General features: G+C 39.2%; 1 long non-coding RNA gene across 1 annotated transcript; it reads right to left on the bottom strand.

Moving 5' to 3' along the window:
- Positions 1–53: 53 nt before the first annotated feature.
- On the bottom strand, positions 54–11,659 carry LOC130550812 (uncharacterized). Its single transcript, XR_008962496.1, has 3 exons — positions 10,267–11,659; positions 9,417–9,490; positions 54–5,576 (listed from the first exon to the last, which is right to left on the bottom strand). It is a non-coding gene; the product is annotated as an uncharacterized LOC130550812 (long non-coding RNA).
- Positions 11,660–11,678: the final 19 nt, after the last annotated feature.

The following is an 11,678-nucleotide window of genomic DNA, read 5'->3' as shown; positions in this document are numbered from 1 at the left end:
TGAAAGAGGCATCATGTCATAAATTGTCATTACAGCACGCTTCATAGAATGCAAATCGTTGTTGATTTAACCTGGTAGGTAATCATATTATAAATATAGCATAAATACTAGTTTCTGTGATAAACAAATATGAAATTACACTTAAACTTTGTCGGGTCATTTTGATGTGCCTCAAAGTCAGTGATTGATCTCAAGAAACATAATAAACTTGTAAATGTTTAATTCCCATGAATTAAAAAAGTGCTACAGGTTATTTGAATGCATTCAATGCCAAACTACACTGATATAACAGCACCTGCATGCATGATAACAGGCCATTCACTTCACAAACATTATAATCATTTTAGACATAATGCACACAAAAAGTGCTTTAAAAAGATGTATAATGCTACAATTCAATATAGTAAATTTGAAGTAAATAATATAAGGCAAAGTGTATACTTTATAAGCAAACAAACAACAAATTCTTTTCAAAATACTGCACATGCTGCAGGCAAACATGATGCAGTTAAACTGTGAATTCATCATTAACAAAGGTAAACAATATCCGTGTTCATGCTATATGAATGTTTGTAAACTGCTAGTTTACTTGAGCAGTTTTGCACAAAGTTGGCCAACATTTTGAGAAGTAAACTTTCCATTCGCAGTACCTGTGAGATTACAGTATAAAACATCTTAAAACGGTCATGACATGAGGGATCAAATTTTCTTTAATCTTTTGACATATAAGAGGTCTTGGTATCATAAATACATCCTGCAAGTTTAAAATCTTAAAACATCCTCCTCTTCAATAACACAAGCATTTATGTAATTGTTCCCTTGAAAAAAAAAGAAAAGCAAAATGGCTGGATACAAGGTAGGTTCGTTTTTTATATAACCTGCCTACAGCAAGATAACAACACCTTCTTTTTACCTAATGATATTATACATAATAATCTGTGCTAACTGTGGTTTTTGAAGTATTTTTTTTTCAAATTCAAATTTATGTTTTCCTTCATCGTAAAAACGTTGTACCTGTGTATTTGTTGAAGTGTCTGTGACATGAATTAACACATAACGTGCTTAAAAAGAAAGTTTGAATAGCTGTATGTACAAGAGAAACTGCGGTTATCCACCAGCATGTCTCAGCAACAGCTGTCAATCATAGAAGTGGGCGGTTACAAACTTGTGCATTTTCGTATGTGCGCAGGCACGTAGTGTTTCTTTACAAAGTGACATCTCCATCCACTGGGCTGGCATGCGCAATTCAGTATTTTTACTCGTTTCTGCGGACCCAAGTAAACACAGATCCTTTTGACAGCAGTGTCGTGTGTACGTGAAACTTTTATAAAATGCAAAGGAAAAGCCTTTCCATTTTCTACTCCATTGTTGTCTTGTAAACGTACTCTTAAAGGGGAAACAGAAATCGGACTGTATTTAAACAGGATTAAAACTAACCTGTTTCTTCGGCACAAAAACTTTAGTAATATTATAATTTTACCACAGGAGACAAAATAAAATGAAAAGTCATGTCATGGCTCCTTTAATCACAGTTTAACAAACTTCTGAGACGCGTAATGAGTTATATAGTGCACGTAAACTGGCCCTAAGAATGACTACTAAGCAACATTGTCACCTGTCACCAGTTAATTTACATATGAGGTGTCACACCTGAGCTAAAATGCACAATATCTGTTACTTGTAAACAATTTAGTAGCCATGCAGTCAAATAGTATGTAAATCTTCTATCTAAAAAACAAAAACTGGACTTTATTGGACTTAAAACTTCATTCTTTAGTTCAACCCAAACAATAAATCTGTCATCATTTATTGAACCTCATGTTGTTAAAAGCCTGCACAACACTAAACAGAAAGTCATACAGGTTTGGAATGACATAAGGATGCGTAATTGATGATAGATTTTTTTGGGGTGGGGGAACTTTCCCTTTTAGGTCAACATGAAACATAAATATATAATATAACATAACATAATATAATATAACAATTTACAGTATTATTATAATTATATATTATAATCTATATTAGCTGCACGTGTTTCATTGAAAAATGTATAAGATGAAATTTAAATGTCACTAGCACAAGGTCAAGATATGAATTTTCTTAAAATATTCTACAAAAGTAATATTCTACCTTTGTAATAGTTTGTGTTTGATTTGGGCATAAGTGAGGAAGACTGCAGTATTCACTCATCACATATGGAAAGACTCGAGAAACATTTCTATCCCATGCGAGGTTAAAATTTGATGCATGTTTTCTGCATGATTTATAAAGATAATTCGGTATGGATGTGAGCGAGTGTGGGTGTAAGTTGGAGGTTGATACGCTGTCATGTTAAATAAATGAAGTCGGCACTCTGAGGGCTGCAAGACTGAGGGTTCACTCCAATGTTTTCTTGCTGAAATATCTGAAGGCTTCTGATGTGTGCTCATAACACTCGTGGATCATGTTGAGTGCTGTCTGTACGTTATATTTGCGTTTAAATGATGGACAGTATATGTTTGGTTCAGGACATCTGAACTATCAACAGAAAATGGGCCTCATTCATGAAACACGAGAAGGACACATTTTTGTGTAAATCATACATAACGTCGTTCTGACGTAAATTTTCAGATGCATAAAAATGCATTTTGTATCATAATGATATTTCACGAGTTCCTTTGCCCTGTCTTTTTTTTTTCCATTTTTAGCAGACCTCGTCAATCCAGTACCTCAGAGATGACTAGATGAGTATTTTTGTAGGCTAACCCGGAAGTAAGCGCTAAGTAAGCTGGTTCCCTCGACCGTAAGCCTATGCATTTTCCCCATAGACTTTTGGAAGATCGCAAAAAATAAGCTCTGTGATTAACAAAGGTTTATGATGTTTACGCGTTTTTTCTATCAAGATAATCTTTACAAATTAACACCACATTTGTTACTTTTGAATACAATCGGCAGAAGTGCAAAGCTAACACGATGATAAACAGACTACTTAAGGTCGCTCGATATCATTGTCCCCAACACCAAGCCTCCAACAACTCTTTCAAACTTTATTAAAAATGTGTTCCCTGGTAAGTAATTACTCCGTGAATGAATCCGCATCTACGTTTTAAGAGATTTGTGTCCATGTTGCATTATTTGTGAACTTTATATGCACGATGACGTCCCCGCCAAAGAAAGTAGTTGCTTTTAGCAACTTGTTAGCAACCGCCATTTTTAATACACAATAAGGCTTTAAAAAATCACAAGTGGGTTATAGTTGGTGTGTTTTATGTCATAGAAATAAAATGTGAAAATATTTAGAGGTTTTGTTAACCGACCTTATTTCGGACGATTTACCAAAAACCCATTAAAAAAACCCATAGAATTAGGAGCGATGGAACCGGAAGTCCTAAAATGCTAACTCGTTTCCGGGTTTTGCATACAAAATACTTCATCTCCGAGCCTCCGTATGGCGATTTTAACAAACCTGTACATAGCTTATTATTCTTTTATGCATTTACGCAATATAATGTGCCAAACCAGAGAATGGAATTCGAAGGATTCCACAGCATTCCTAGATACGTAATTTGCGTAACTGTAAATCATAGACGGGGATTATGAATGAGCGTGCATGCACGCCTTATTTACGAATGATTGGAATTCATTAACATACACATGTTTTACTATCAAATCGTTTACGAAGTATTTGTGAATCCGGAGGACAGTTTTCGGGAAGGTCCGTTTTACGCACAAATCATAAAAACGTTTACTCGTATATTTACGAATGTTTCATGAATGCGACCCAATGAGTTGAATTGTAAAAAATATATTTATTTATTATATATATTTTTGTTTGGTCTCACACAAAATATCCTTTGATGCCATTTAATTAGGTCATTCTACAAATAATTGTATAAATAATCTAAAAAATAAAATCCTTTTCTTTTCTTAAATTTTAAGAAACAAATTAGTATTAAATTGTATTAGTATCAAATGTTATTATATTATTAGTGTTAAATTAAATTATGAGTCATTTTTGTATTTTCATGTTTTGTACTGCAGTAGTACCATCATCATAAAATATTGTTGAAAATCATTTCGACCTATTTCGAGTTTTATAACAACTTTTTGAAATTATAAAACGCATTATGAGTGACATGCATATTTTCATGCAAGCGACTTATAAAATCATAATAATTGTAAATATTATAGATCGTTCATACTATTACACATTGTTTACTAAAATATTAACAAACATTCCTTTATTTAAATAGATTATTTAGCATGTTAACCATATATATTGTTAAATATATTATTTTCTATCGAAATTGTTAACATGCAGTTTGATGTCTTGTCACCTAAGTGCGAGTAATAACTTTTGTCACCACATTTGTAGAATGACCCAATTAACAAATCTGGCTCCAACTGCATGCAAGATTAACAATGACAAACACAAACAAATCGTGTGGTACCCAGCATGCTTACATCATGTGCTACGTCTGTGCTTGCATTTCTGTGCTTAGATACAGATAGGCTACTGAGAGCAGCTACAGTTCTGTGTTTAAAGGAATAGCTTACACAAAAATAACAATTTGGTCGTATTTACTCCCCCTTACATCATTTCAAACCCATATGACGTTCTTTTATCCGTAGAAAAACAACATAAGTTGCTCAACAAAATCCTAATATAACAATATATAAGTCAAAAATTCATAAATCATATGGGTTGTCAAAGACACCGAGGTGAGAAAATGATGGCCAAATGTTTACTTTGTGTGAATTATTCGTTGTAAAGGCTTTTTCTGTCAAGTCTCTGTGTTGTGCTTGTTATGTGAAAGCTGAGCACAAATTCTTTACAATTTGAGGCAGTCGAGCAACCAAGAATACTTGAAAAGTAACATGAAGTGAACACTTTACAACAAGATGTAAACCAAGGCCTCGCACCACAGCGTTTATAGAAACGCATTCCTCTCCCACTTTCGCACCCAGAATGTATTCATGCGCTCCATAGAATCTCACACTATTTACATCATGTAAGAAAATGAGCGATAATTCCAATGTTAAGCAGCTCAGCGTTTAGGTTGCTTATGTTCTCATGAGATACAAAAACATCCATCCATGTAAAAAATGGTACGATTGTAAACGTTTGCTTGAAGGTCGCCAGACAAAACAACATCATGTACAGTATGTGAGACACTGAAGTCTTGTTTGACTGAAGAGGCCACTCGATAGTTTAAAACAGTCCGAAACACCTTCTGAAAGCTCAGCACGGCTGAAGAAAGATGGTACCTGGTGAAGACTTCTCAAAGGATACCAGAGAGACACCCTGTAGGATTCTCTCGGAAAAACCGTGTGTGATCCTGAGAACGGCAGTGACACGAATGGAGGACGCATTGTGCGATTGCTCAGATCTGCGTTTGGAGCGAGTGGACGGAGGGAACGAGTGTCGACGGAGGTTTGGAGGTGGTGCAGTTGGGCGCTGCCTGCGGTTTGATGCCTCTGCTCCTCACGTACTGCAGAAACTGATCTGGGATTTCTGCCAGGACGTCCTTCGCCAGGCGGGCCATGCTGAGAATGTGATTACCCCTGCGATCGATGTAGTCTCGGAAAGGTACAAACTATAAAAAAGAGGAAGAAGGAATGTTACAACATTACAGGACAGGACACTTTCAATGTGTACAGAGCAGTGGTGCGCTCGACAAGACCCCTGGTGGTACGTGACATGACAGAAAATTAAAAACTTTATATATTCATTTAGTCCCGGTTTCATAGACAAGGCTTAGCGTAAACCAGGACTATGCCTTCGTTAATTTAGGTTATTTAAGTCGCTTTTATTAAAATGCCGTAGAAAAGAACATTACTGATGTCCATCTTGAAACAAAACAATGGCACTGACATATTTTAAGATACGTCAGGGCCAGTTATTTTCAGTTAAGACATCTCAAAATTAATTTTAGTCTGGGACTAATCTTAAGCCTTGTCTGTGAAACCGGGGCTTAGTGTTTTAAATACAATTTTAAAATTTTAAAACATCATCGATAAATAATGAATGCATCTCATATAGCCTATGTGCAATTTTATGTGTAAGAAAATTAGTATTATCATTTTTAATTGCATAGTGACTTTAATGCTGTAAAGCACTAATTCAACACGCAACTGCATCTACTCGAGATTAAATCAATAAAGCGCGTGTTGCGATTTAGTTTTGATGCCCCGCCTTGTCAAGAGCCACTGCAGTAAAGTGTGAGTCTCTAGATATCGTCTTGGTTATGGATGTAACCTCAGTTCACTGATGGAGGGAACGAGAAGTTGTGTCAAACCGACAGATGGGGTTCATCCTTGAGAACCTTTCGCTTCCGACTATTTTAGAAAAGGCCAATGAAATTGGCGAATGAAATTTGCATGCCGGACTCCCACGGATATCCGGGTACAAAAGGGAGACGGCGTGCTGCATTCATTCACCTTTGTTTTGAGGAGCCTGAGAACCTCTCACGTCTGCTGCAGTGGGCAGCACGCGTTGTGGCATGAGGGACACAACATCTCGTTCCCTCCATCAGGGAACTGAGGTTACATCCGTAACCAAGACGTTCCCTTTCTGTCGGTCTCTCGACGTTGTGTCGAACCGACAGATAGGGTTCCTATGGAAAACGCCACGATGCTGTGCCGTGTCACAATCTCTAGCGAAGCGATGGTGACTGGCCTGGGCGTGTCAGCCGTGAGCGCTGCCGCAAAATTGTAACCTCCAGTGGGTATGTAGGGGGTCCCAGAGCTTTTCTTGAAAGGTGGGAAGACCCCTGCCTTCTGCCCTCACAGGCGGTGGCCTCGTTTCTCTAACAGCGAGAAGCCGCCCGGATCGTTTCCCGAAGCCACCGTGACAGTATGGGAAGCTCGAGCCAAGCTCCCAGGGACCAAGACAGGGGGAGTAGGGGTACGATCTGCTTCATCGACCCCACGGGGGGTGGTTCGATGGCTGGCAGTGCGGATCTCTCGCCGAGGGAGGACCCCCGGGGAAGAGACTGGCTCTGCTGGTTTGCCTGCCTGGCAATGCAGCTCCACGCACCGTCGATTTGAGAGTGCTGAGGACTGAAATGTACGACAGTGTCGCCAAAGGACGAGGACGACAGTGTCGCCAAACAGCCCACCTTGCGCGATGGGCGCGTCGAGAAAGCGGACTTTTCGGCGTCGCTCATCTGCGCCAGGTTGAGCCAGAGATGCCTCTCCTGGACCACAAGTGTGGACATCGCCAGACCCAGTGCCCGCGCGGTCACCTTGGTCACCCGTAGGGCGAGGTCGGTGGCGGTGCAGAGTTCCTACATTAACCCTGGTTCAGTCTTACCCTCGTGGATCTCTTTCAATGCCTTGGCCTGGTGGACCTGCAGGATGGCCATGGCGTGGAGAGAGGAGGCAGCTTGGCCCACAGCAGTGTAGGCCTTCGACACCAGAGATGCCGAAGTCCTACACGCCTTGGACGGGAGTTTCGGTCGACCTCTCCAGGTGGCCGCCGTCTGCGGGCACAGGTGCACCGCGACTGCACATTCCACCTGGGGTACGTCAACGAAGCCTCTAGCTGCTCCACCATCGAGGGAAGAAAGGGAGATGGAACTGGTTTGACGTGTACGAGCCGAAAAGGGGGCGTTCCACGTCTTCGTCAGTTCTTCAGTGCACTGCAGCCCAATGCTCACGGCGGCCCGGGAAAGCATGGCTGACATCTCGAAATCCGCTTCTTCCTGAGCTCGACCCCCCTTGGGGGGGAGCTGCAAGGAATCGTCGGGATCGGATTCCAGCAAATCGCCCTCCGATGCTGCGATCGACATCTCATCATCTTCACGCATCGTTTCCGAGTGCGTGAATGAGGATCCAGACGGTGTGGCACCGCCTTCTTGGGAACAGTCAGACGAGCGAGATGGGGTGCGAGCGGTCTGCGAGCGCTTGGCTGACGGATTTACGCTCGCAGTGGCCCCCATATCACCCTCGCTGCTCGCCTTGGCGGACGGTATGGCCTTAGCCATTCTCGTCACGGCCCGGGAAGCATGCGAGGTGGTGGCTGGTTCTCGAGAGAAGGCAGCCACCCATGATCGCAACAGTGTGGGCAAGATGTGTCCATGAAGGCTGCCTCAGCGTGCTGGAGACCCAAACACCTGAGGCAGACATCGTGTCCGTCCCCCTCCTCGATGAGGGTATCGCACCCACGTGAACAGTGGGACATGCCACGCTGGAGAAATTTGCTCTTTTAGTCTCAAACACCTCTGGAACCGCCGAGACGCCCAGGGGAAGTCGCCACAGGAAGGGACAGTCCGCTGCACCACGTCGTAGAAACCGGCAGTCTTTAGTTGCTATCTTGTAGCGAAGTCTGTAAATCATGAGCGAAGACTCCGAAGAACAAAAGGTGATTGAATGCAGCACGCCGTCTCCCTTTTATACCCGGATATCCGGGGGCGAAGTCCGGCATGCAAATTTCATTCGCCAATTTCATTGGCCTTTTCTAAAGTAGTCGGAAGCGATAGGTTCTCAAGGACGAACCCCACCTGTCGGTTCGACACAACGTCGAGAGACCGACAGAAAGGGAACTGTTTGTTAAATACAGCTGCTGCTCTCTTGATGGTTATGTATTAATTTATTTTCGGTGTTAAATGTTCTTTCCACATTGTCTGTCATTATTATAGCATTGTAGTCTTTCTGCAAGTCCCCACAAAGCTAATAAATCCCCCATAAGAGTAATTTACCGAGCCCTGTTTACAGTGCACTACAGTAAAGTGTTTTGTGGCCACTATTACTGCTGACTAACTTGAAAAACATGAAAAAACATGTTCTTTAGTTTACAAAAAGTGTTTGTATTATTAATAATACATTGGAATTGGCGGACAAGGTGTATCTAATCATGAGGCAAGAGTAGATTCACAGCTTTACTATTAATTTGAGTGTTTATTCATATGATTTTCATCAGTTGGTATTTTAGGTTAATTCTTAGGTGGAACAACTAATTTTATTAAAGGTGGCACTTCATCTGAAAAGTTTGAGAACCACTGGTATAGTCATAATGCCATGCATTTGGGGTGAAATGCCGTGCATATGGTGAAGTCCATTACATTGAGAAGAACCCTGGAAAGCTTTCCTCATAAGCCTCAATTTGTTTGACAGAATTTCATGAAATTTCAATTTTATAGTGAACTACTCCTTTAATGGTTCTATCACATATTACATGAGTAATGTTTAAGTGTGATGATTTAGAAATCCATATACATTTTATTTAGTGCTGGAACATTGCCTATAAGCATAACTGTTTTTAATGTTTTTACTGTTACGTTTATAAACGCCAAAGGACGAGACAAAACTATCTTCTTTGGTAATCTATAATATATCACAGATACGGTACATAGACGTTAAGTTGAAAGGAACCTTATATTACTGTAATATTTCATTTCCACAGATAGGACACATTAGGGAACAGAATATCACACCTGTACAATGTCTCTCTCTGCAAAGTGTCCCCTGGATGATATCCTGACTTCATCTCCGTCCAGTTCAATCATCTCTGTGATATGGAAGAAAATGACACAGTAAAACCATAATTTAGAGCTGAAACTTTTTCTGGATTTCACATGAAGTCTAATACAATGTAGCAGATATGAAAAGAGTTCAGAGAGCAAATACAGACTGGTTTGAGATAACTAAACCTGCATATAAATGAGGTTTAATCGTATATTAAATACGATTTCATGTGAATGACATTTATACTGTTCACTGTCTAAGTCTTAACATGTCTGAATTTTCATCTTTTGTTTGGATTGTATATGTCTGATGGACTGTCTTACCCTACCTTTCACAAAACAAAACCAGATCTGGAGGGTAATCAGGGAGTGAAATAATGATTTAATGATTCATGAGAAAAAAAGGACAAAACATGCACAAAACAAAACATGACACATGGAACATAGTCAGAAGTGGTTGAATCCAGACCATGTGACAAGACCCAGAGCAAGAGTCCAGCTCCTTGGAAAAATCCATATTAAAAAGTATATAATATACTTTTATAAATATCACAAATTTAAGAATGAACTTAAAAAATAATGGCAGTGGAAAATGGTGAAAGTAAACACTCTTCACAGATGAAAGGAAAGGTACAATTTTTGTTAAGGAATTGATCAACCGAAGGAAATTTCAAAGCTCTTTGAGCACATGAGATGCTAATGACACTCCAGAAATCATCCGATGGTCTCATGGGTAGATGGATACAACATGTTTTTTCTCTTGATCTGGGTCTGCTCAACACCACACAGAAACCCATCTCACATCTCTTATCTTACGTACCATCAAACTCAGCCGGCCCCACTCCAACGATTATAATTGACATGGGAAGACTAGAGGCCTTAAACAGAAAGAAACAATTCACTCATTAAAACAAACCCTCAAGAATACAATTCTCGTATTAGTCAACACAAGACAAAAATGGTGCTTTTTCCCTTCTGACCTCAGTGGTCTTAACCTTCTCAGTTGCAAACATCCAAATAAACATGATTCACTGCTGACATTTTGCTATAATCTGTTGATTAATATGGAGCTGGTTATTAAGGAAAAAATAATTATTACATTTTTTTTGTGGTTTACGTGGCTGTGTAAGACGTTTTACATTTCTTTTAAATAAAATGGATTAATTAATTAAAATTAATCCTTCGCAAGTAAATTATTTTTTCAAGCATTCAACCGTGTCAGAAAAGTAATTGTACGCTGTAAAAACAGGAATTTTACTGTTTTATTTTTGAAAAAGAAATAGACTGCAAATTTACAAGTTGGGTGTAAAATAACAGGAAAAACATGTCATTTTACTTCATAAAAATTTTATTTTGTTGTATTTTTTCTGGCACCCCAGCTGCTGAAATATTACTATTTTTATGGGTATTTTTTTCAGTGTATAAAATAAAAAATCTTAAATTGTTACCATGGAGCACAAAACCATAGCACGGGAATATTTGTGGGTCAAAATTATTGATTTTTCTTTTATGCCAAAGATCATTAGGATATTAAGTAAAGATCATTTTCCATGAGGATATCTGGTAAATTTCCTACCGTAAATATATAAAAACTTCATTTTCAAAAAATAGCCATAAACACGCCTACAAACTTTGCTCGCTGCTGCCCGCTCTTTGGGAATTACCTACTTAAGTTATTTATCTATGTAAAGATAAGAATTTCAGCTTTTCGGCTTCATCTACTCTCCACAACATCATTACAGTAAGCCAATAGAGAGCGTTAAAACAAACCTGTTTCTTAGCAACGGCCTACAGCACCTCTGATTTTCAACTTTAAAGGCCATTTTCTCAATATTTAGATTTTTTGCACCCTCAGATTCCAGAGTTTTAAATACTTGTATCTCCAAATACTGTCCTAGCCTAACAAACCAGACATCAATGGAAAGCTTATTTATTCAGCTTTCAGATGATGTGAAAATCTCAATTTCAAAAACTGTAGGCTACTCTTATGACCGTTCTCACCCTGCATGATTTCATTGAAACAAACGTAACTTTTTTTAATTGATACTTAGCAAATTAATTCATTCAATTCAATCAATTTTTCAACTACTCAACCCTGTCACTGTCAGGCAATAGAAAGACTCAAATGCCGGGGTACTCCTCAAAACAATATTTATTCACAAAAGTCAACACAAGCAAAGACCCAAAAGGCAAACAGCAAGAGCTGCGTGAAAAACCGAACCAAGAAGGAGC

The sequence above is a fragment of the Triplophysa rosa genome, unplaced genomic scaffold, assembly GCF_024868665.1.
Source record: "Triplophysa rosa unplaced genomic scaffold, Trosa_1v2 scaffold433, whole genome shotgun sequence".
Taxonomy (NCBI): domain Eukaryota; kingdom Metazoa; phylum Chordata; class Actinopteri; order Cypriniformes; family Nemacheilidae; genus Triplophysa; species Triplophysa rosa.
Note: the sequence above shows the minus strand (reverse complement) of the source record. Positions and strands in the feature narration are given on the sequence as shown.